This window comes from Mustela nigripes, chromosome 13 (genome assembly GCF_022355385.1).
Source record: "Mustela nigripes isolate SB6536 chromosome 13, MUSNIG.SB6536, whole genome shotgun sequence".
NCBI lineage: Eukaryota > Metazoa > Chordata > Mammalia > Carnivora > Mustelidae > Mustela > Mustela nigripes.
The window spans coordinates 108,574,398-108,599,195 of NC_081569.1; the positions used below are offsets into that span (position 1 = coordinate 108,574,398).

Sequence of the window (24,798 nt, forward strand, 5' to 3'; positions counted from 1 at the left end):
AGATCAGGAGTAGATCATCTCTCTTATCATTTATAGCACTACAATTCTAACTGTATTACACAATAAATTAGCTACATTTTCCTTCACCTGGCACACCTTCTTCCCTCCACATGGCCACTGCTTCCTCCCACCAAACTCTCTGTTTTTCCCAAGAAAAGGAAAGTTTAGGCTTCTATTAAAAGAAACCAAATAATTCCTGTTGGGCAAGTATCATCACCCATCACCCAACTCCTCATAGACCATGAGAAGAAATGCATTTCTTCTAAATACATTTAATAAATTGCAAATAAAGCTACCCACTTCATACTAGTTGTATTATATAATTCTAACACTTCACACCATGATTTATGCCTTTTGATGTCTAAAGAAGATGAATTAAAACCTTGATTAATGAAAAGCACATGTTTCATATTCATATGCCCTCTTTAATCTTCTGTATGAAGAAAGAGGGAACATTAATCTCTGACAAAAAAATGAAGTCTCAGCATGGAGAGAATAAGGAACAGGCCTCAATGTTAACACAGATGTAATTCAAAGAGCTTGTGATCACTTTCAATTTCTTTGACTAACTTCTAGATGTTTCTAACATTTATTTTGTCTCTCGATTTGAAGTCCTATCAGGAAATACAAGAAGAAAAACATTCACTTATGGTCTTCATTTTCAGAGCAAATTGAGTCTCATTATAAATGTCTATACTCTTCTACTATAATTTATCTGCCCACAAGGCCAACAGCAGAAGATTAAAGGATCACAAGCAAGGGCTGCTGGGCATGTCAGAAAGACAATGAGCATTCCTTCCATCATGACACAACATGACCCAAGTGCCCAGCAATCCTACAAGAAATTGCAGCAGACACACTGCACCACTAGCTCTGTTTCTGAAACAGCTTGGTGTTGTACGTTCCTGAAATTTCATGTACATTCTATTTCATTGTTGCAATTATAAATCCCTGAAGTTAAGAATCATTGAAAAATGTTAGTAATATCTGTCCTCTAGCACTACATGAACAACGGATATCAATGATATTTGTGGTTTCCTTGGAGCAGCTCTTACGCTTCAATCGTTTACTGTTTAATTTTAGGAACATCAATAACATCTGAAAAAATAACCTTGAAAACCTATACTTATAGCAACTAAAGTTAATGTTATGTAAAACTGTAATTTAGCTGGTGAGCATATTTATGGAACAGCTGTGAAACAACAGATTCTGTCAAGATCTAAGGTAGGCACAAAATATATAGAAGACAAAGTCCTTTTCTTAAAAAAATTTATACTCTACCTGGGGCCCAGAGCATGGGAGGTAACATAGTAATTTAGCAAGGAAAGGGAGAAACCAGTCTGAAATCAAACTGAAAATGTAAATGCTGAGTCTATCAAAGAAAGGTGTGAAACAAATCAGAAAGTGTTAAACATGTCCTGATCGAAACTCAGAGGAGCTTGGTTAGGGGGAAAGTGCATCAAAGGGTAACACTTGCTGGCATAGTAGAAATGGTGAGAGCCTCAAGGTTAGAAATAAAAATTTTAAATGGCAATAGACATTTCAGATAGAGAGGAATCAGCAACATTTTGTAAGAATCATTCTGATTAATACTTCTTGAGTCACTGCCTAGGGCAATAAAAGAGTGGGGTGTTGGCAGGGATCCCCAAAGTGCCTGTCCTAGACTCTTAAGAGCAAGATAAAGGTGGTGACACCAAGCACACATGTTATCAGGAAATTCAAGGAAAAAACTAGAGTGGTGTATCTTGTGTACGTAGTCTTATTTAGGGTTCCACTTTGGAAACTGTAACCACCGTACCATGGTGACAAACAATGTCCATGCCGCAGATACCAAATCAGCCACACCTCAGCCTGGCTGGTGTTTCCAAACACTTTCAATAGTCACAGCCTGATTCCTACAAAAAGGAAAAGGCTGCAAGTCATTTGTATAAATAAATCCTCAATACCAGCTTTACTATCTTCCTTCTTTCTTTCACATAAAAGTACACTTAAAAGCTTCTGGTATCCGTCGTAATGGAGTAGCTGATAGCAAACTAATCCATCCCACTGAAAAAATTACAAAACCTGGACAAAATATGTTAAAGTCACTGCAAGAATTGAGGGGGAATGAGTGCAGGCAAGGATTTGAAGTGCTGTGATGCACGTGGAAAAGAAGGTACAGTTGGGACGCCTGGGTGGCTCAGTTGGTTAAGCAGCTGCCTTCGGCTCAGGTCATGATCCCAGCGTCCTGGGATCGAGTCCCACATCGGGCTCCTTGCTCCGCAGGGAGCCTGCTTCTCCCTCTGACTCTGCCTTCCACTCTGTCTGCCTGTGCTCGCTCTCTTTCCCTCTCTCTGACAAATAAATAAAAAAATCTTAAAAAAAAAAAAAAAAAAAGAAAAGAAGGTACAGGTAGTAAGCTTTATCCTTTTCACCTGGCCCTTGCCTTGCGGTTGCTTTCCAGTTTCCGGTAAGCAGAGGATTAGACCTCTGCCAGAAATACACTGGTCTTAATGGACTATGGAGAGAGAGTCTGGTATCTGGGCAACCACAGGAGCTTTTAGATTAAAAGCACAAAGAGAAGGGAGCCCTGGGAAAGAAAGCCCCATGATCTGCATGTAAATTTTCCTCAATCGTTGATCAACACCTAAATTACACATGAAAAGTATGAGCATAAAAGAGGTAATTCCTGGTCAATTTGATGAGGGAGCAGGAGGCTGGCTGAGGACAAAGCAAGAGCTGGCGCCTTGCACCCCCCCCCTTCCATCCACTCCCCTCCATAGGTGTAGCATTCCTCAGGCACCCCTGACTGCCATAAAATGATAAATAGTTAACTTGCTAAGATCACAATCCTGCAAGACAGGAGTCTCCCTTGGTTTGCAAATGTCCTTGAGATTTACAAACAAAGAAGTTACCTTATCAATAGCCCAAATTCCAAAGACACAGAACTCAGTTTCTCAAACCTAATGTCACCCTCCCCTCCATAAAAACCGAAGGAGGTGGAGGTAGAAGGAAAAGTAAATAAAGTTAAATTTCTTCTAAACCTAAATCTCATTAACAAGGATGTTTGATGGCAGGAATGTAACATTCCACCAGGAGACTCTCAATTGTCTTTACTTGATAGTAACTAAGCCTTCAATATCCTGATAGTATTCTTTGCCCCAATAGCCCTTTGTCCTCACCTACCCAACTCCTGCATATATAACCAACCACCCCTCACAACCCGGGGCAGCCGCATCTCTGCCTGCCCACGGGCCCTGTCCCTGTGCTCTAATAAATCACCTTTTGCACCAACGACGTCTTAAGAATTCTTTCTTTAGTCGTCGGCTCCGAACCTCCTCACCCCACCGAACCTGACTTAGGTTCTGGGACTTCATCAAATTCAATAAGCAAGAAAGAAATACAGCCATACAGATTGTGACCTATGCTCAGACAACATGATTGTCAGAGTGGAAATCCCACTGAATCTGGGGAAAAAACAACCCTAGAACTAATAACTGAGCTTAGCAAGACCATAAGATATAAGATCCATGTTCAAAAGTCAATTGTATTTGAACACACAATTAAAAACTGGAAATTGAAAAATTTAAAAATGTACTACTTATAATAACACCTCAGGTACAACTTGAGCAAAATATGTGCCCTTAACAAAGCAGTAACAATTGGATCAAAGACCTAAATAAATGGAAAGATATACAGTGTTTGTGGATTAGAAGACTCAATATAGTGCTGTCAGTTTTCCCCAAATTGCTCTGTAGATTCAATACAATCCTAGTAAAAAATCCTAGCATTTTTTAATAAACAACACACTATTTCTAACATTTATAGGAAAAGAGTCAAAACAATTTTCTTTTTTAAGGAGCAAAGCTGGGGATTCCTTTACCTGACTTCAAGATAATCTGAAGCTTTAGTATTCAAGAAGTAAAGCAGTGGAAGCGTAGACACAAGCCAGCCTAACAGAGTAAAGGTTCTAGAAATACATTCATGGATATATATTTCACAAGATGTTTATGCAATTCAGTGCATGAAGACCTAGTCTTTTTTTTAAAAAAAAAAAATAGACATGCATATGAAACTAAAATATTCTCAGAAATTTAGAAAAAATTGTCTATCAATAACAGACTGGATAATAAGCTATGGTGTAATCATACTATTGAATATGACACAACACCAGAAGAGAACGAATAAATTTCACAGCCATGATGTTAGAAACCAGACATAAAAGACTTTTTATTCAAATGTCTACATTAGGCAAAACCAATCCATGAAAATAGACATCAGGAAGTGGTTTCCTTTGCAAAATACTGACTGGGAAGTAACAAAAGGGAGCATTTTGGATGGGGATAAATTTCTGTATCTTGATCTGGTAGTGATCACATAGTAAAAAATTCCCAGAATTGAACAATTTGGATTTGTGCACCTTGCTGTATATATGTTATTATACCTCAGTTTTGAAAAAGAAAGAAGAAAAGAAAAAGAAAGTCGAGGGAGGAAGGGAGAGAAGAAAAGCAGAAGAGGAACAGAGAGAAGAACAGAGGGAGAGAGAACTTTATACCCTGCTTTTATGTGAGGATATGATTTCCAGGATATAGTGTCAAGTGGAAAATCAAAACCCAGGAAAGTATTTATTATATGACAGCTTTTATCTAAGAATGGAGGTAGGAAGATGTAAATATGTTTATTTACCAAAGAGCAGAAATTGGTGAATAAACCAAAAATGAATAAAGTGGAGAGGAAAAGAATAGGGTACAGGCAACAAAGATGAAAGCTGTGTCTCTGAATATACTTTGTTTACTCTTCTAATTTTGGAACCATATAAATGTTTTTATGTAACTTAAAACAAATAGATTTAAAAAGGAATACTCTATAAAGATAACAATCTGAAACAGATGTATTTAATAGTGTATCAAATTGATGGTATGATTACATGGAGAAGAATCTCATCAAGTGACTATTAAAATATTATATATCAAATATATCTTCCTCTGGGAATGTATACAAAAGACAAAAGAACTGCCACGAAATCACAAGCTACATTCAGCTATATTACTTTTAGTAGAAATATTGTGACTGCTACTTTTAAAATACAGTAAATAGGAAATGTCATTAGGAAGTAATATTTTTCACATAGGAGAAAAGAGATACAAACATAAAATAAAAAATAATCTGTTTTAATCTCCATATTTATCCCCATATTTCTTCAAACTAAGTGTTATTTATCACCTTAGTTGTGGCTTGGGAACAAGCTTGCAGATCTGGGAAATGGAGAATCAAGTTTGGGACCCAAATAAATTTGAGGACTAACAAGCACTACATTACACTGATTTGATTCTGGTGGGAACACAGGAGCAGCATAGCACTGAATCTGCCCATCACAAAGAACAGCAAGGAGAATAAACATGTAAACTTTATTCTCAGGGAAACCAGGAAACAGAAAATTAGAAAACTTCAAATAATTGCTGCCCAGTGATGGGGTAGAAAGAATAAAGAGTCGGAGAAAGACAAATACCATATGATTTCACTCATAGGTGGAAATTAAGAGACAAAACAAATCGGCAAAGAAAAAAGGAGACAAAAAAGCAGACTTACCTTCAGAGAACAAACTGGTGGTGACCAGAGGGGAGGAGGAGGAAGGGGAGGAGTGAAAGGGATTAAAATACACTTACCACAATGAGCGCCCAGTGATGAATGGAAGTGTTGAATCATTACATTGTCTACCCAAAACTAATATAATGCTGTATGTCAATTACACTTGAATAAAAACACAATAATTTTAAAAGTTGGAACCACACAGGAAGGCCAGACTTGAGGTTTTTCATTAGGGTCACAGAGGAGGATGACTTTGAGCTGGGAAGCCCAGGGATCCACCCTGGCCTTATGCCTCCACAGGAACCTCCTGTAGATAGCACAAAAATCTATCTCATTAAAATATGATTAACAACAAAGCAATATGCTCTACATTCACACCAAGATCCTATGAGAAAAATTTAAAAGATAGAAAAGAGTAAAATAGCTCCTTTACAGTGAAAACACCAGAAAAACACGGACTCAAAATAGATAAGAAGTATAATCTAACATTCCAACTGAGAGTCTTAAATTTTTATGTAGCAGTTGAAACTATAAAGGAGAAATACCCAAACTCAGCGAGCAGATGGCCAGATGAGAGGAAGTGATAGCATGCAACAAGAACTGACAGCACACAGGATCCCTCCCCCCCAAAAAAAAGAAAAGAAAAAGAAAACAACAAAGCCATTTCGGAAATGAAAACTAAATTACAAAGAACACAAGGAGGAAGAGGCAACAGAAAAAGCACAATAAAGATGTAGAAGATAGAGGCAAGAAAATCAAATAAAATGCAGAGTTGGGGGAAAAAGGACTACACTAAAAATATATTTATTTTTTTAAGATGTATTTATTTACTTGAGAGAGAGATGGAGAGATGGAAAGAGAAAATCTGGAAGCAGTCTCCCTGTTGCGTAAGGAGCCCAATGCAGGGTTCGATCCCAGGACCCTAAGATTGTGACCTGAGCCCTGAGATCAGGACATGGCAGCCTTCCAACTGACTTAGCCACCCAGGCACCTCAAAAATATACATTTAAAAAATAGTAAGACTTCAGAGAGTTTTGCCAATTAAATTTTTCTTCCTAGATACATTTCACAAATATCCAATATTGATCATTCACAACTGAAAACTTTCACAGTGCAGAAGGTATCTCTTTGCTTTTGACTGTCACTGTAACACATTGTTGAGATAATTTTTTCAACCTTAACATGGACCTTTCTAGACTAACAGAATCACAGGCTCTGGTTATAAATCTCTTTTCCTTTACATCAACAGTTAAAATTTGTGGAACAAAAGCATGTTCCTAAAAACACAATATCAGTGACTACTCAAGGGAAAAAAAGCTCCTACTTTCCAATAACTTAACATGAGATAGACAGTTGACTGACTGATAGACTGGTAGATGATGATCACACATTAATAGATTAGATAGACAGATACACACACACATACATACATACATAGACAAGCCAGACATAGTGTTTAAGAAAGACGTAACTTTTTCATTCATGTTCTATTTTTCCATTGATTGAAAGAATAGGAGTCAACAACATAATTTTTATAAGTAAGAGAAAAAAAAAGTAAAGATTTGAGAAGGCCCTGGATATGAATTCAGTAATCAAGTAGACAAAATACCTCCATCCTACGGGGTTTTTCCCCTCAATCTCTAAGCATGCCTAGAAATTACTCCAGTGACTCATCACTTTCTTTGTGAGGACTATTGTGAGCTTTACCAGTAGTACTAGGAGGACCTTTTGTAGGACAGGTAGTGCCAAGGGGCCACAGCCCAAAGCAGTGTACCCTACAGAGTTACCAAGTTGGTTCCAGAGTGAACTGCGCATATGGAACAAAATGAGAAAAGGGAGCCAAGTGAAGAGGGAATAGCAGTAGGAACTGATACGAGGTAGACCTTTAAAAGCAAAAGGAAGAAGGAACTCTAAGCAAACTCAGAGACTTTGCACAGCTCTCTAGGCACTACTCTCCATTCCATGCATGAGGTGGGTATGCTAGAAGTAGTTAAAGCAGAAAGACCCTTCATTTCTGACTGGCACATCAGAAAGATGGCACTATGATGAAACTAATATATAGCCAGTATCAAAAGTACCCCACCTGTTGATGCACAAACTGTGGTGGCATATCACCTTGAGATAGATGATAGGTAGATAGATAGATAAATAGATAGATAGGATAGATATCTGCCCCCCCTTCTTGACCAACCTTCCTCTAGATAATGCCCCCTCTTCTACTTCCATCAACATCTATCTTGACTCCCTCAATTACTTCTAGCGCACATCCACTTTTCAATCCGGTATGTGCTAACATCTGCCCTCATCATCCTTCTAAGATTGCTTCTACTAAGGTCTTCTACCTCTATTATTAAAGCCTGTGAAGACCAGTAACTTCTTTAAATAGAATACTGTGCTGCCCTTGAGGTTGTCCACTGGTTCCTATTATAAAGCTTTTCCCTTCACTTGCAGGGCACCAGACTCTCTGAGTCTTTCCTTTCTCTCCACTGATGATTTCCAGATTTATACCTACAGCCCCCTCATGCCTGATCTCCAGTCAGTTCTATTATTTTGACTTCTTATTGTAAGGCAGAGGAACGTGATAGTTAAGAGCATGGACTTGAACCAGAATACCTGGGCTGGATGATCTTGGGGAAGTCACCTAAGCTCTCTCTGTCCTACAGTTTTATCTGTAAAATTGGGGGAGGGGGTTGGTAAATAACATTACCTACTCCATAGGATTCTTTTTCCAATTAAATGCTTTAGTATATATAAAAGGTTTTTTTATATAATATATGTAAATTTTTTAGAACGGTCCCTGGAACATAATAAACACAAAGTGTTTGCTCTTATTTTTTTAATTAGATATCACTTTCTAGAATTTCCTATAAGCATCTCAAGCCTGTCTCCTATATCTGTTCCTGCTATATTTGTTTATTCACTTCTCTCCATCTCTAGCCCCAACATCCTATTTGACTTCAACTCTCTGGGTGATTAGTCCATACTTACCACTGTAGCTTTAGTTCTGGTCCTTTCTCCCCTACTTCACCACCACATTCTTTCACTCTATGACAGAAACTAAAATCTATTTTTCACTGCTTGACCATATCATGCTTTCTCCTTCCTCAGAGCTCTTATCTTCTCTTGTGGCCTAGTCTTCCAGGAACACACACACACTCTCCCATTCCTTTCTACAGAACACCAAATATCCATTCCCATGTAGGACCAGCATGTATGTATGATTGCACAGGATAAGCACTGAAGAACTCCAGGGGAACTCCATTCACATCTGAGTCTATGTGAACAGAATCCCCTAGAGTCATATAGCATCTACAAAGTCACATATGATGGTTCTTGTCTCCCCATCTTATCCAGATAACTCTTTTTTTCAAGTATCTCTGCAGAGGTGACTTCTTTCAGGAATCTCTTCTGGATTTCCTCACTTGGTAAAAGTTAGTGCCCATCTTCTGTTTCCTGTTGGTACACCATGCTACTGATCACAATACTTGTCACAAAATACTGCAACCATGTTTTCTTATATTAGCTCTCACCAGACAATTAGTGGTTCAACTTGTCCAAACCAAACTCACTAACTTCTCCACACCCCAACTCTCTCATCTGTTTTTTTGCTTTCAATCACCTAAACTTCCCTTTTATATTCTCTTCTACATTTTCTATCTAGATGGAACCATCCATTCACCCAATGTTTCCACTGACCCTCTGACAGTATTCTTGTTTTCTAATCAGACTTAATTAGTAGCCATAGCATTTTCACATAGATTTCCATGGTGGCACATATCAACCTGAATTATATTGTAATTATTGGCTCCTGTGCATATACCATGAACTTAATAAAAGCACAGGATAACCTCCCATCACCAATACCTGACACAGTGCTTGCATCTATTCAGTATTAATATTTTTGAGTGTGAAAAATAAATAACTTTATAGGATTTAAGTAAACTACAAATCCAAACAAAGCACTTATTAGGACCCTGTTAAATTCAATCATATGTCTTGCGACATTTTTTTCTTTTTAATATATTTTGTTCATTTAAAATATTGGTTTTCATTCAGAAAAATACTGAAATGGGCATTTTTCTATAATCAAATGAACATATTTGTTCATAGTTATATTACCTGTATAAGTAAAAATCATTTTAGTATACACTCACATATGCCACTACCTGCAAAATCTATTTCAGTGCTGACAATTTAACTGGCAACAAGGAAATATTGGCAATTATGGTGATAAAAGGATGTTGCTTCAAAAAAAAAACACTGTAAACAACAAAAACATCCAAAAATAAAATCAAAATTCTAAAAGCTGTTATTTTAAGTAAATTTCCATCACTTTTCTGATACCAAAAATATTTGTATTGCTCATAGATGTAAAAACATAAATGTCTCCTTTTAACAATGAAGTTTCTCCTCTCCCCCCAAAAAAAGAAAAAGGAAAGGAAGTAACCACAGTGTCTGAGTATGGGTTCTGATCGTTACTGATTTGGGGATCTTGAACAAGTCAAAGAATCTCACACACCCTCAGTTTCCTATGTGCAATCAAAAGAGAATAATAATAATATGATCTCAAAAAGTTAAATTAAATCAAGATTAAATGTGACTTGGTGTACAATAGTGATTTCTAAACTGTACACTCCTAGATCACCATTACTCTACTAATATCCTACCTGGAAAATTGCTTTCCAAAGAATAACTCGGTCCCAATATGAATTCGCTTCTTGCACCCCTTTGTCTGTTTATTACTGGAACAAACACTGGAAAAATAAGTTTCAAGACAGTGTTATTTTAAAAGTAGAGAAGATAATCTAGCAGGTACAAACAAGGCATAAATGCACATTAGTATCTGAGTGTACATCTTATTTGCATTGGATTTTAATGGTTTTTATAAAACAAAGCCATAGAAAGCCAATGCTCCTAGTTTCACTTCTAGCCACCAAATAGTGTAGAACAGGGTCAGCAAACTTGTTCTGTAAAGTACCAGATAGTAAATCTTTTAGATTTTGAGAGCCATATGTTCTCTGTCACAACTATTCAACTCAGATGTGCCAAAACAGCTATACACAACATGCAAACAAATGAGTAGGGCTGTGTTCCAATAAAAGTTTATTTATTAAACTTATTTATTAACTTTATTATTATTTATTAAGCACATTAAACTTAAATTTCATACAATTTTCATGTTATTTATTAACTTTATTATTTATTATTTATTAAACACATTAAACTTAAATTTCATACAATTTTCATGTTATGAAATATTCCTTTTCCTTTGGTTTTTTTAGAAAAACATTTAATGATGTAAAAACCCTTAATTCACAGGCTGAACAAAAACAGGTGGCAAGCTGGTCAGTGGGCCAACCCCTGGTATAAAAGATAACATCCCACAGTGGACATTTTTCTGGTAAAAGAGTGATGCAAATTAATTCTTTTTGGTGAGGTGGGTTAGCCAGGATTGGTAGTTTCATAAATTAGAATACTTTTGAGTTTATATTATATGTAAAATTCTTGACTTCTCCTGAGAACATTGTCTGAGGAAATGTGGAGGTTGCTATTCCAAGGGAGGTCACTGTTTGCATTAATTTAAGGTCCACCGAACTTGTATTTGTGCATATCCTACACCACACCATCGGTGTGACATGTTGTGTAACCAGGAAAGACATACATATTATAAATGTGTGACTACAAAATCCTTTCATCCTGATCATACATTCTATTGCCCAGGCACAGTAACAAGAGTTACCCAAACCAGGTGTGAATCCCAGTTTTGCCACTTCATAACTGTGTGGTTTGAAGGGAGTTTGTGAGATCTTTTAAACTTAATCCCTCAACCATAAAATAAGAAAAATGACAAGAATATTTGCAGGGTTGATGGAAAGTAAAAGGAGATCATGTATCTCAAGCACGTAGGGAAACACATGGTTCCTTTTCCTCATCCTATTTCCAATTTGAAAAAATGTTTCAAAATCTACCGCTACTCTAAATTCAGATGAATTCTCACATTTTATTTTTCCTTTTGTCTGAATCTATGATTATACAAGGAACCACTAATGTTTCTAAAATTCTTACCATGTGTTAGTATAACATTATCACATTTTTATCTACATTTAAAATGCCTTTTATCAGTGAAGGTACATACTCATTTAAGAGAAACAAAAAGCAGAGAGATTCACAAGAACATCCAAACATTCACTTCAAGTGTGCAAAGTGCCAAAAAGTTTCAGCAATCATGAATATTTTCCCATGTAAAATATTAATATCCTTTAGAGTTGTCCAAAAATATAAGCGTACTTTGTTTTCTCTTTTAGACATACAGTTCTTTAACTGTAAATATTTCTATTCTATTCAACATCAAACCAAAAATCTCCTGAGAATTCTCAACACAGAACTGAAAAACACTGAGAAAAAAAAAAAAAAATCTCTTGACATTGAAGGGAAAATGACATATGGCTATTAGAGCCAGTCAAGTCTAACTGCTCAGGTATTCTCTCCCGTGCCCATCAGGCCACTGTTTTGGCAGGAAAAAGGTTTGGGAGTCAAACTGCCTGTGTTCAAATCCCAGCTCTTCAACCAGAAGGCTGAATAACCCTGGGTAAATCTACTTACCTCCTTTGTGTGTCAGTTTCCTCATCTTTATAATGGGGCTAATCATACCATAATCTCACAGGAAGACCTATTGTGAGGATTAAAGGTGTGTGTCTCAATTTGAGTTTTCCCAAAAGTGGAGCCTGAGACAGAACTCAGGTTCAGAATTCTGTTTTAGGAGGTGCTCCCCAGGAGCTGGGAGGGTAAGGCAAGAAAAGGAGGAAAGCCAAGCTGACTAAGAGTACATTGTTGGACTGGTGCCCAACCTGGGCAACGGTGGCTCAGTCCTACAAGGGGACTTTGGAGGAACCTTGTAGAATGGCCCTCAAAAGTATACTTCTGCAGGATAGGAAGCTAGGACATGATTATCCACTAACTCCCACTCCTCATTTGCTAAGAAGTTTTAATCTTCCCCTTACTTCCTGGATGGCTTGTTCACTGGCTAGGCAGCCCTCCCCAGCTTCAGAGGAAGTCCTAAGGCATGTCCTTGGGGTGGGGTAATGGCAAACAGCACAGAACTTTTCACCATAGCTGCACTAAAATCAAGCTGATATGGGCCATATGTTGTGGGTTCAGAACCTATCTGGCACAATTTATGAAATGCTAAGTACAGGATATGGAAAATTCTAACTGTTTAATGAATCATTGTTCTTATTGTTAATATAAAGCCAATACCATTCATCCTCTGGGTTCTGAATACTGAATAACAATGTCACATACCCAGATAGATAACGTAGGCAAAGGTTTAAGTAGGAAGGCCAGAAAAGGATGAGCTCATTTAGGACTTCCTAGTGTTCTAGGTGGCTGCAAGATGTTGTGGTGGAAGGATCTAACAGACAGACCAGAACTCAGTCTAGAGCTCAGGAGAAACTGGGTGGAGCTGAAGCCAGCGACTGGAAACCACCAGTGTGGACATCAGAATTCAAATGGTGATACGTGACCATGGAGGACAACAAGCTGTAAGAAGAAAAGAGATCTAAGAATAAAACCTCAAGAGTACTTAAGAGACCAAGAAATGAGGGTGACACTAGGTAACAAACAAAAAAAAATAATCCTGCCAGGGAAGTAGGAGGCAAGCAGAAGAGGATGGTGTCATGGAAACCAGAGCAGAGAAGAAGACAAGTGTTTCCAGGAGGACAGAGTACTCAACAGTGTCAAATTCTGCCAAGACCAACGTGAAAACAACTGGAAAATCCTCCTTATGTGCATAGTTCAGAAGATGTATTTGTTTTTAGTGGAATAGGATTTTAGGTGGGAGAAGCAGAAATAACAAGAACAATTTAAGAATTGAGGCACAGAAGGATCTATAAAATTCAATTAAATGCAGAAGGCTTTTATCGAGTTCCTATAGTATGCTCAGAGCATAACTGAGACAAATTATCCAAAAATCACCAAAAAGTAATAATTAGAGGTTCTTTAAATCTCTTCTTCTCATCTTCTTCTGTCCTTGGAAAGTGGGTTTTATAATGTGAACACTTCATATTATAAAATTGGCCTCAAGCTTTTAACTCCACTCGTGTGCATTATTTGATCAGCAAGCATTCCCGACTGCTCCTTCTCCACTAGAATGCAAAGCATGTCATCTGAACAATGGAAGCTTTGCAAGCCAACCTAATTATTAATACGCCCACCGGCTTTTCCAAACATATGCTTAAATATCTTCTTCACTCTAGGATTCGCTAGCCTGGTATTACAAAACAAGAAACCTCACTTGTTTCGCTGCTATAATAACCAACCGTCTTTTAGCTTTGTGGTTGGGAGGCGCTGGCCACTAGGTGGAGAAAGATACTCAGTGACCCCCTAGGCAAAGGCATAAACTGAATTTTTAGTTTCTAAGATTGCTTTAGCGACTTCGCAGGACAGTAGGTTGGGTTCAGTTGTAAACAAAAGAAACCTCTATGAAGGGCGATCCCAAGTATTCCATGCACTTAGAGGTCATTACTCTTTCCCTTGGAATCCATGCACTCACTTTCCAAGAATGAGTTCCCTGCCCTTCTGATCAAGATAATCCTCAGAATTTGAATTAACAAGTCATTGTTCTGATTCTCAGCCTTTAGCCTTCCACATAGCTCCGGGTAACACAGCTCTTGCTTGATCTGTGAAATAGAAGGGATTATGTCCCTTTGTCTCCTCCTCCAGTCCCGGGGACACACTCAGATAGCATCCTTAACTTCAAAAAAACATCAAAGATTACAACCATACTCTCCAGAAATATTTCCCTTTTTCCTGGGGGCCTTGGAGGGACAGATGATCCTCAGAATCCAAAGGAATAAAACCTCTAAGGGTGAAATTTGAGAACAACTGTTAAACCCATAACCCACCCTAAGATCTGTCTTGATCTGGAATTGTAGTAAATTTCCCATTATCTTTGAAAAACTTATGTGAATAGAATTTTATAAGGAAATCTGTTTCTCCAATCAAAAGACATTTTTATTCAAATATATAAATCAACTCCATTAAATGCCTTTTGCTATACCCTTTATCTCTCAAACATTTTAATTCACAGCATAATTTTTGTTCTTTTTCTTTATACTGTTTTCTTCTAAATACACATCTCTCCTATTTTTAATGCTTTAATCACTTTCACAAAAGACCTCAAATATAGACTTTTAACTTTCTCTTCAAATAAAGTTATACATTTATTTTCTCATCACTCATCTAAACACTTAGGCATGTCCAAATATGTGAGTTATTTACTGGAAAATGTTTTCCTACTTTCCAACTGATCATTGTTGGCAGAGAGAAAAAATAGGAAGTCAGAGTTGTTTCACAGATGATTTTCCTTTTGCTCACAAATATTCCAGATTCTGCCACTTTAAACCTTATACATTTTTTAAATGTAGAAGAGTAGATCCTATGAGTTCTTACCACAAGTACAAAAACTTTTTTTTTATCTGAATGAGGCGATGGATGTTAAATAAACTTACTGTAGTAATAATTTCATGATACATATCAGTCAAGTCATTATGCCATATATCTAAACTTATTTTAAAAATGAAAAGATAAAAGTGGAATACACTAGACAAAGATACTTAGAGATCATAAAGCTAAAAAGAAACTCAGTTGAGAAAATGAAAGAAGTGAGGCCTGAATCAGAGAAAGACAATTATCATATGTTTCACTCGTATGTAAAATATAAGAAACAGTGCAGAGGATCATGGGGTAAGGGAGGAAAAACTGAATGAGAAGTCATCAGAGAGAGAGAAAACGATGAGAGACTCTAACCTACAAAAAACAAACTGAGGGTTGAAGAAGGGGAGGTGGGTAGGAGGATGGGGTAATTGGGTGATGGGTATTAAAGAGGGCATGTGGGGCACCTGGGTGGCTCAGTGGATTAAGCCTCTGCCTTTGGCTCAGGTCATGATCCCAGGGTCCTGGGATCGAGCCCAGCACCGGGCTCTCTGCTCAGTGGGGAGCCTGCTTCCCCCTCTCTCTCTGCCTGCCTCTCTGCCTACTTGTGATCTCTCTCTCTGTTCAATAAATAAATAAAATCTTTAAAAAAAAAATAAAAAATAAATAGGGCATGTGATGTGATGAGCACTGTGTTATACGCAACTGATAAATTACTGAACACTACATCAGAAACTAAGTATGTACTATATGTTAGCTAACTGAATTTAAGTTAAAAAAAAAAAAAAAAGTGAGGATTGAATGGAAAAATGTCTGTTGGGATCCTGGTGTTGTATCTGCAGAAGTTGGTGGTAATTTTTTACTCTAGGATGGTCCCTTTCATATTTGATGCCTTACTCCTTTTACCTTCAGATTCACTGTTCTCCCTGATGTTTAAATCTTGCAAAGATACCCCAAAATCTAAAGATACCATTAACTTTGATTATTCCAAGAAGAAATCACTTTAATTAACTTAGCAATTAATTACTTAATTTACATTTCATAATTAATTTGGTCTGAAAAGTACAAGGTCAAATCTTTTATCTGCTTGATTCTTTCAGCCTTTATGAGAGTGTGCCCCCTGCATGTGTGCAAACTCCACTCACACTCAGGATCACAGACACCTAAAGCCTAGACCTTTGGAAAATGGAATCCTAGCCCCATCATTTGAATGACAGGACGCTGAACCTGAGGAAGAGAAGCACCTTCATCCACATTTCCTGTTGCTGGTGGATGGGTTCAAACCTTAACACAGAGCTCCTCATACCTAGTCCAGTGCCTGTCCCACATAATGATTTTCCTGAAATAAAGACAAGTTGAACCGAAACCGTGTGTATCTGTTACCCTGACCAGAGAAAAGCGGACACTTTACTACCCGCAGACACAAACAGAATACATGGTCTATACAGCTCAGATTTCTCTTTCATTGAGGCTTATCACATAAGGGGCTAGAAGGACCATCAGCCCGAGCCTCAAATTTAGACTTTTCACCTTAACCCACAATAAGGTTAAACATTCAGTTCCAGAAACACCCGAACAGAACCGAAAGACATTCCCCCATACAACTTTAAACCTGGAGCTCATTCAGGCCCACCAGGATCATATGACTAACATAACCATGTTGCACAATGCCATGTGTGCACGTTCTTTTATTGTTGTTGTTTTTATTTATTTTATTTATTTGACAGACAGAGATCACAAGTAGGCAGAGAGAGAGGGGGAAGCAGGCTCCCTGCTGAGCAGAGAGCCTAGTGCGGGGCTCAATCCCAGGACCCTGGGATCATGACCTAAAGCAGAGGCTTTAACCCACTGAGCCACCCAAGCGCCCCAACAGCATTGGTATTTTAAATGCAGTTATGTAAATTATAAATCTTCTCCATGCACCAGAAGACTCGAAAAATGGAAGTGCTCTGACCTCTCTAGACATCTGGGAACTCTGCTGATAGGAATACCAGGTTGTTTTGTGGGAAAATAGGACATTCCTCCAAAACAGAGGTACCGTTCCTAAACATTCACCCCCTGCCAGACATTCTATTTGGAGGTTTGTAATATCATGTGGTGTAAGAACATACGATCCCATACAATCCCATGTAATCCCCACAATACCCTCTGATACAGGCACTATTATCGTACCCAGTTCCTAGAGGAGGAAAGGGGGACTTAGGTTAAGTGTTCAAGCATAGACAACAAATAAGTGGTTGAGCTAGGACTAGAGAGTCCCATCTCCACTGATACCAAAGCCCCCGCCCCGCCACTCCAGACCACCCCTCCCACAGGTGGGTGAGTTTCCATGCCGTTAACACTAATACTTCAGGAAAATCATAAGACGTTCTTAAATTCCTGCTTAGTGACCTCTCAATGGCATATTCAGCTCTTTCCTTCTGGGTCTCTACTGCCCTTATTCCCCTGGAGGAAGAAAAGTACCCCAGCCTGTCCCAGAGGAGTGAGTGTTCACGTGAGCATCTGAGTGTGTACATCACATTCAAGGTTTAATGTTGATGACAGGAGGTCTAACTGCTAGTCCTCTTGTCTGTGATCCCACAATCATTCCTCGGCTTCTATCCCTAACTCATTCCTGACACTAACCATTTTTTGTCCTTATTTTATGTTATCATCTATTACATGGTGCAGTTATGGTTCGTTCCTCAGCTTTTCTGCCTACTTTCAAATAATAGCCGAATCCTGTTTCTGTTTCTTTCTCCACTGACCTTAAAGGACAATATTTTTACCCAATATATTCTCAGCATCCAAATTCTATCAAAGACTGGGACCAGATTAGGGAAGAGTTGTCCTCAATGTCTCCCTAGTTTGTTCTCTGTATAAGTCTCTCTTTGTTCTCCCTGGACCTCCTATGTCTGCCTGCTACCCTGGATTCTATAGCTAAGAAAGATAATGATATTACTAACTAATGGCCATAAGTATTTGTAACTCACTGTCCCCCACCCTGTCCCTCCTGAAGAGATAAGGGCCTTTGACAGAATTTCAGACACTGCACACCTGGTAGGAAGGAGTATTCGTTATAATATTTAAGTGATTAGTTGCTCATATAAAGTCAGCCTTTCCCCGAGCTAAGTTCCACATCTCAGAGGATAGCCAAGTATGGCCCTCCTCCCTAAAGCAGAATGAGGTGGCTTAGGAAAGAACAGACATCGAACCAGACCCACCCAACAGAGAGAGCCAGGCCTCAATGAAAAGTTTAAAATACCATGTCCAGCCATTTAAGGCAAAAGAGAAAGGAAGTAGTCCAGGGAGCTGTCAACTTCAGAAGTATAACACAAATTGGTGGGAGCATCTACACAGGTAAGTGGAAGAATAAAGAAATTCACTCTAAAGCAGGTCATATGCCAAGATCTAAAGGACCACTGGGGAAACTAGGAGCCATAAGCAGGCTGGGGACCAAAACTCTGTTCAAATCCCTGGCCTGCGAATGGCCAGACCAAGACAGGTCCTTAGCTCCAAAGGAACCAAAACACTAGGCATATCTCTGAAATATCAACTTGGCTCAGAAAACAAGACAAGAATCCTTCTCTTGGGGCGCCTGGGTGGCTCAGTGGGTTAAGCCGCTGCCTCGGCTCAGGTCATGATCTCAGAGTCCTGGGATCGAGTCCCGCATCGGGCTCTCTGCTTGGTGGAGAGCCTGCTTCCCTCTCTCTCTCTCTCTCTGGCTGCCTCTCCGTCTACTTGTGATTTCTCTCTGTCAAATTAATAAATAAAATCTTAAAAAAAAAAAAAAAAGAATCCTTCTCTTAAATATAAGTGGAGAGCCTTGACTTCCAGATAAAACCTCCCAGATCAGAATGGAGACACAAATTCAGAGCCCAATGCTCTGGCCCCTGGACAGAGTCCAACAAGTTCTCTGGTTTGCAATCAGGATGGAGACTTGCCTGCTGCTGGCTCAGCAACCAAGAGAGCAGTGGTCTCAGTTTGAAGGTCTGAGATGGTGTCAGGTTGGGCTATACGCCCACTTAACCCTTTATGCTAACTAGGAAACCGTATCCTGTCCACATGGAGGTAAATGTGTAGGCACAGCGCTCGGCAAGTGGACAGCATCATTGTGTTATCAATAAAAATACACCCCTCCCAGCTGGACACAAACCTGTGCAGGGCACAGCCTTCTGTGTGGAGCACAGGCTACATTCTAACCCCCTTCTGGGTTCCTCAACTGGGCACTCTTGGGCAGTGAGCAATCCATCCAACCATACCCAGCAGTCCTGGAAAGCACAGTGGCTTAATGTAGGAGGTTTCTTCCAGAAAGGCCTAGAATCGAGGGCAAGGCAAGGGTTTTCCTTCTCTCCTCTGAGGTATAACCAAGTGTCCTCCTCATACCCTTTGGGACATAAAAAGTAGAATCAAGCAGAATGTTTATCAGCAGCTGATTAACAGACCTTTTTTCTTCCCAGAAAGGACATTTCAATATGAACTCAAGCTAAGAAATATGAGAAACTCCAACATAAACGCTTTGGCAAAAACATCTTTTTCATGACTTTCTTTTCAAAGTCAAGTTATGCTTCTTCCTTGTTTTTTTCCAGGCTTCCTAGCAGAGTTTTCATCATCTATGACCAAGCAGAGATAAGTTGGACAGATGCACCATTCTGAGGCCAAGTTCCACAGCAATTTTTTTCTAGAAATAACATCTGGCTCGATGGCGCTTTTTCCCTTGGAGGCTCCACGGCTGTGGACGTGGCTGGCTGCTTGGCCAGCTTCACAGCTGTGGGGCCGCATCCCAAGTTGCTGCGGGCGTCAGCTGTGGCCGGGCTGCATGTGACTTCGCCCTCCCATCCCCTCCCTGTCCTCTGACACAGAGCAGACCCCAAAGGGGTCAGGGTGAGATTCTGGATGGCATCAGCCCTCTGGGCCTGAAAGTTAGACCTGGCTATGTGGGGACCCGCATCCTGTACCATGTTACGGTTTAGGAAAGAGGCTAATCTCCTCCATTAGGCAGAACCTGGAGAACGGAGGGGATGAATTTCCTTCCACTCCCATGAAATGGGACATGAAAAATCTTTTTGGAGAGTGGGGCCTTTTCTGTCAGTGAAGCCTGAAGACAAAGAATGAGGAGAAAGAAAAGCCAATAAAGATACTTAGAAAAAAGTGCAGCCGTCCCTAAAGGTTCCAGAAATACCTTTGCACCGGAAGAACTCTGGTCCGGCAATTCTTTGAAAACAATGTCTCATTTTTTAAATACTAGTACTCATTAAAGGAGCTACAGGAAAAGAAAAAAAAAAATACACACCTGGAGAGGACCATGTTTCCACCATCCAAACTCAGCCCATTTGGATATTCGCTTCCTATGCTTTTCCCTCTGTATATAGAATGCTGGGGTTGGGAGTATCCTAGAGTTAATCATACATGATGTATGTTTTCATATTCATGATACTGAATTACACAAATTTTGCTAAGTTCATGGTCCTCACCATTTTAGTAGCTACAGAGCGGTTATATCAATTTTCTAAATCATTCTCTCACAATTTAGGCTCTGTGGACACCAAAGAGACATTTTTAAAAGATGAACTGACTCAGCAAAGAGAAGATTGGAAGAGGCAATGAGAGAGAAGAAAAAGTGGAAGGAAAGTGCGAGGTTTCCCCAGCCTGCGAAACTAGAAGGCTGCTGACACAAACAGCAGAAGTATTGTAACTAGGAGGACCCCGCTCAGAGTGTGGTGCACTGACCAGCCGTGTCACATTTCCTGAGAGCCTGTTAGATGCAGAACCCCGGCCTCCACCCAGACCCACTGAAGCCGAGTTTGCGTTTTCCAGGGCCTCCGAGCAGTGCACACACACGTCAGAGATTGGCAATCGCTGGTTTAGAACAGCTCCTCTCCCTAACCAGAGATACGGAGTCTCTCCACACTCGCCCAGTTGTCTAGTGGCAGACTAGGTCTCGGCTTCTGTTTAACCAAAATTCATCTTCTTCAACTAATAATAATAATAAATAATATTTATCAATGCCAGCAAGGTGCCAGCAATTACTCTAATGGCTTTACATCTAGTTCTCACAACAGCCCTATTAGTGCTCCCATTTTACAAATCAAACAACTGAGTTGTAAGCAACTTGCCCAGCATCCTATAGTAACTGAAGAGCTGAGACTGAACCCTGGCTTCCTCAGTTGTCTTTTTTTTTTCCCCTCGTGTTTATTTGAGACTGAAAGAGAGCACACATAAGCGGGGGGAGGGGCAAAGAGAGAGGAAGACAAGAAGACTCCCCGCTGGGCAAGGAGCCTGATGCAGGGCTTGATCATAGGGCCCTGGGATCATGATCTGAGCCAAAGGCAGCCACTTAACTGACTGAGCCACCCAGGCACCCCTACCACATGTGTTCCTAACCACCGGCCTGGACTGAACAGATGGATGCAAGGATGCATGGAGCCTTCTGCTGTATTTAGCCCAGCTTCTCATATTTAAGTATGCTTGGAACATACTTAAATACAACAGTATGTGTAGCTATGTGGATATGAACCAAAGAAATCTAGTTTCCCACATATTCTTCCTCAATCACTCTGCCTATAGAACTGAATCTGTCAGTAAGCCCTACTGACTAAAAAATCATGATAGGCAGTATACAGAGGTTTATATCTATTATAAACTGGCTATGTGTCGGGCTTCCCTCCCTACTGGATCTTCTATTATTTTCTATTTACCCAAAAGCTTTCTCTCCCAGTTCACTCACTGAATTTTTCTTCATGAGGCTCATGTGTTCCTTATTAGTTATTAGAACCCTGCTCAGAAGATGATGATGATCAAAACGGACAGTCCCTGCCCTCCCTCACAGAATCTGCATTTTAGAGGGAAAGACCCAGATCAAATAAATCATTACGTGTATATAGGAAGCAGTAGGAGGAAGGAAAAGTGTGTCTGGTGCGAAAACCCCGCAGAGGGTCAGAAACTCATCTTGGAGTCCCCCTTCTTCAGCTCTGCCCCTCCCTGCAGTTCCCACATACCTCACCTTTCTCCATCATCATCTCTCCCACCCAAACATCAAACTCCTTTTCCTAACTCCCCCATTACCTTCAGCACCTGTCTTGCCCTCCCACTGCTGCCGTAACTAACTACTACAATCTTAGTGCCTTAAAACAATTGACTTTCTCAAAGTTCTGGAGGTCAGATGTTCAAAATGGACCTTGCTGGCTAAAACCAACATGTTGGCAGGGCTGCATTCCCTTCAGAGGCTCCTGAGGGAAAGTGGGTTTCCTCACCTCTCCAGTTGACGGGGGCTACCCCCTTCTCGCCACCAACTGCACCACTCGGACACCTAATTCTGTTGTCACATCTTCTCCGACTCTGATTCTCCTGCCTTCTTTATTCACTTATAAAGATCCCTGTGATTACATTAACCCCCCTGGATAATCCAGGATAATCTCTACCTCAAGATCTGTAACTTAATCACATCGGCAAAGTCCCATTTGTCCTGCGTAGCTACATATTTACAGGGTCAGGGGATTAGGACGTGGACATCTTTTGCAGGTCACTATTCTCCTCCTGTATGAGGCTCATTCTATCTCACCTGCCCTGGTCCTTGATTCTGTTTGCATCTATTCCCTTCATCCTATTACCCATCATCTCCCTCTCATTCTTTCCTCTCATAACATAACCGCGTAATGATTCCAGTAACATCAGCCAAACAGGAAGAAGGAAGCGTAATGGGTCAACCTGTGAGCCATAACTTTTCCACTGGACCATAACCTTTCTTATTTTTTTTTCAAAAAAGCTTTTGTCTTGGATTTGATTTTCTGAAAATTGAAACAGCACATTTCCTGGTTCAGAATGTGCCTGCAAAACAATAGAAAGATGAACATTTTTTCCAGGTAATTTTTGTAAAGGAAATAATTACACTGAAACAGTTCTTTATATTGATAGAGACACTAGGAATGTCAGTATATGTCAAAAGGAACAATTCCAAAAATCTACCCTAAAAATAATTAAGGATAAATACAAAGATGCACAATTATTTGTCATGATGAATAGAAAAAAACCTAAATATTCAAAATCACAGGATTATAGGATTGTGACAGTTCACTATATAGCCTTTAAGATAATATTGTAACACATATTAAGTGACATGGAAGTAATGAGATCAATTTTCAGAACAATACAACACAGCTGGTTAATGTACATGATTATATCCAGAATTATATACCTAACATGACCACAGTGTTGGGTTTTTTTTTAATTCTTTTGGCATTATATGTGGTTTTCTAATTGTTCCACTATAACTTAGATTATTAAGCAGTTAAAAATAGCAGAGTTTTTAAAAGTAGGGTTAACTGATGAAAACATACAAATATTTAAAAATTTAAAATAACAGCAATAATAACCAGAATGCATTTAGTTATTTTCAGTTCACAAAGCATATTCTCATGCAAACTCTCCATCTGTAACATGATTTGGATACTAGCCAGGAATATTTATATTCAAAACAATCACTGAGAATCCATATAGCATGCGTAACAGATACAAGATGACCCTTATCTTCTAGTCTTTTCCCCCTTGCCCACTATGCCCTTGACACCCAAGCTCACGATGGTCCTTACAACAGGCCACGCTTACTATCACTACAGAGCCTGTATACTGGCTATTCCATCTGCCTGGAATGCTTTTCCACAGATGTACACAAGACTGGATCTTTCTTATCATTCAGCTCAAACGTCACCCGCTCAAAAGGCTTCCTTCATCAACTGACCTAATATAATTCTCCTCTTATTCCTTCTCCAGCCAGTTTTCCTCAGCCCGTATCTCAAATAATTTTACCCATTAAGTCATTTACTTATAGTTTACTTCTCCCCCCACACATGAACACACCCTTTAACCTTGCCTAAAATGTAAAGCATATGCGAGTCAAGCTCATTTTTGCCCATTCACCAAATTCCTAGAACATGCCTATCACACACTGTTAAATGAATTACCAGTCCAGGTCAATTATGAAGAAAATTTTATCCATTGCATTGTAGAATATTGCAGAACATGAGCTAAAACAAGGCAATTTTATTTTTCTCTGTAACCTTCAAGTCTTTATCAAAATTCTGTTTTTTTAATTGAATTATCATTTATCTATTAAGATATTAAGATATTAAGCATAGAGTTTGATGAATATCAACAACTTTACAAGCCTATTTAATCCCAATCAAGAGATGGAATATTTCAGTCCCCTAGAAAATTGACTTTTAAGCTTTCTATTTCATTTAGGTAATGTTTATTGATATGGTTTTAAGTGCACTGATCTTTTCTTCTGCAGTGCCCAATCTAGCTGATGTCCATATATTGTTTTGATTTTATTTCAGAAATTATATTTTTCAATTTGATAATCTTCATTTGGTTCTTACCTAAAATTTCTATTTTTCCCCTACGCATCCTTCCCATAAATTATTTTAACATATTTTCATGATGTTTTAATGTCTTTGACTGCTAATTTCAATAATTGGATCATCTACAAGTCTGCATCTAGTGGATCTGTTTTCTTCTGGTTATTGGTCAAATACTCCTGCTTTTTTTCATGTCTCAATTTTTATTGTATTAAAGACATTATGTATAAAAAACAGTGATGACTGGGATGCCTGGGTGGCTCAGCTGGTTAAGCGTCCAACTCTTGATTTCAGCTCAGGTCATGAATCTCAGGGTTGTGAGACCAAGTCCCACATCAGGCTCGTACTAGGTATGGAGCCTGCTTACGAGTCTCTCTCTCCCTCTCCATCTCCCCCACTTAAAAAAAAAAGAAAAGAAAAGAAAAAGAAAACAGTGATGACTATATACAATATTTTTGTTTTG

General features: G+C 39.1%; 1 long non-coding RNA gene across 2 annotated transcripts in view; it reads right to left on the reverse strand.

The window, feature by feature from the left end:
- Positions 1-24,798, reverse strand: part of LOC132000015 (uncharacterized) — a 129,374-nt gene that overhangs the window by 34,556 nt on the left and 70,020 nt on the right. For both annotated transcript variants that reach the window (XR_009399153.1, XR_009399154.1), the window contains exon 5: positions 10,236-10,322. This is a non-coding gene — a long non-coding RNA (uncharacterized LOC132000015). The remainder of the gene's footprint in view (positions 1-10,235; positions 10,323-24,798) is intronic.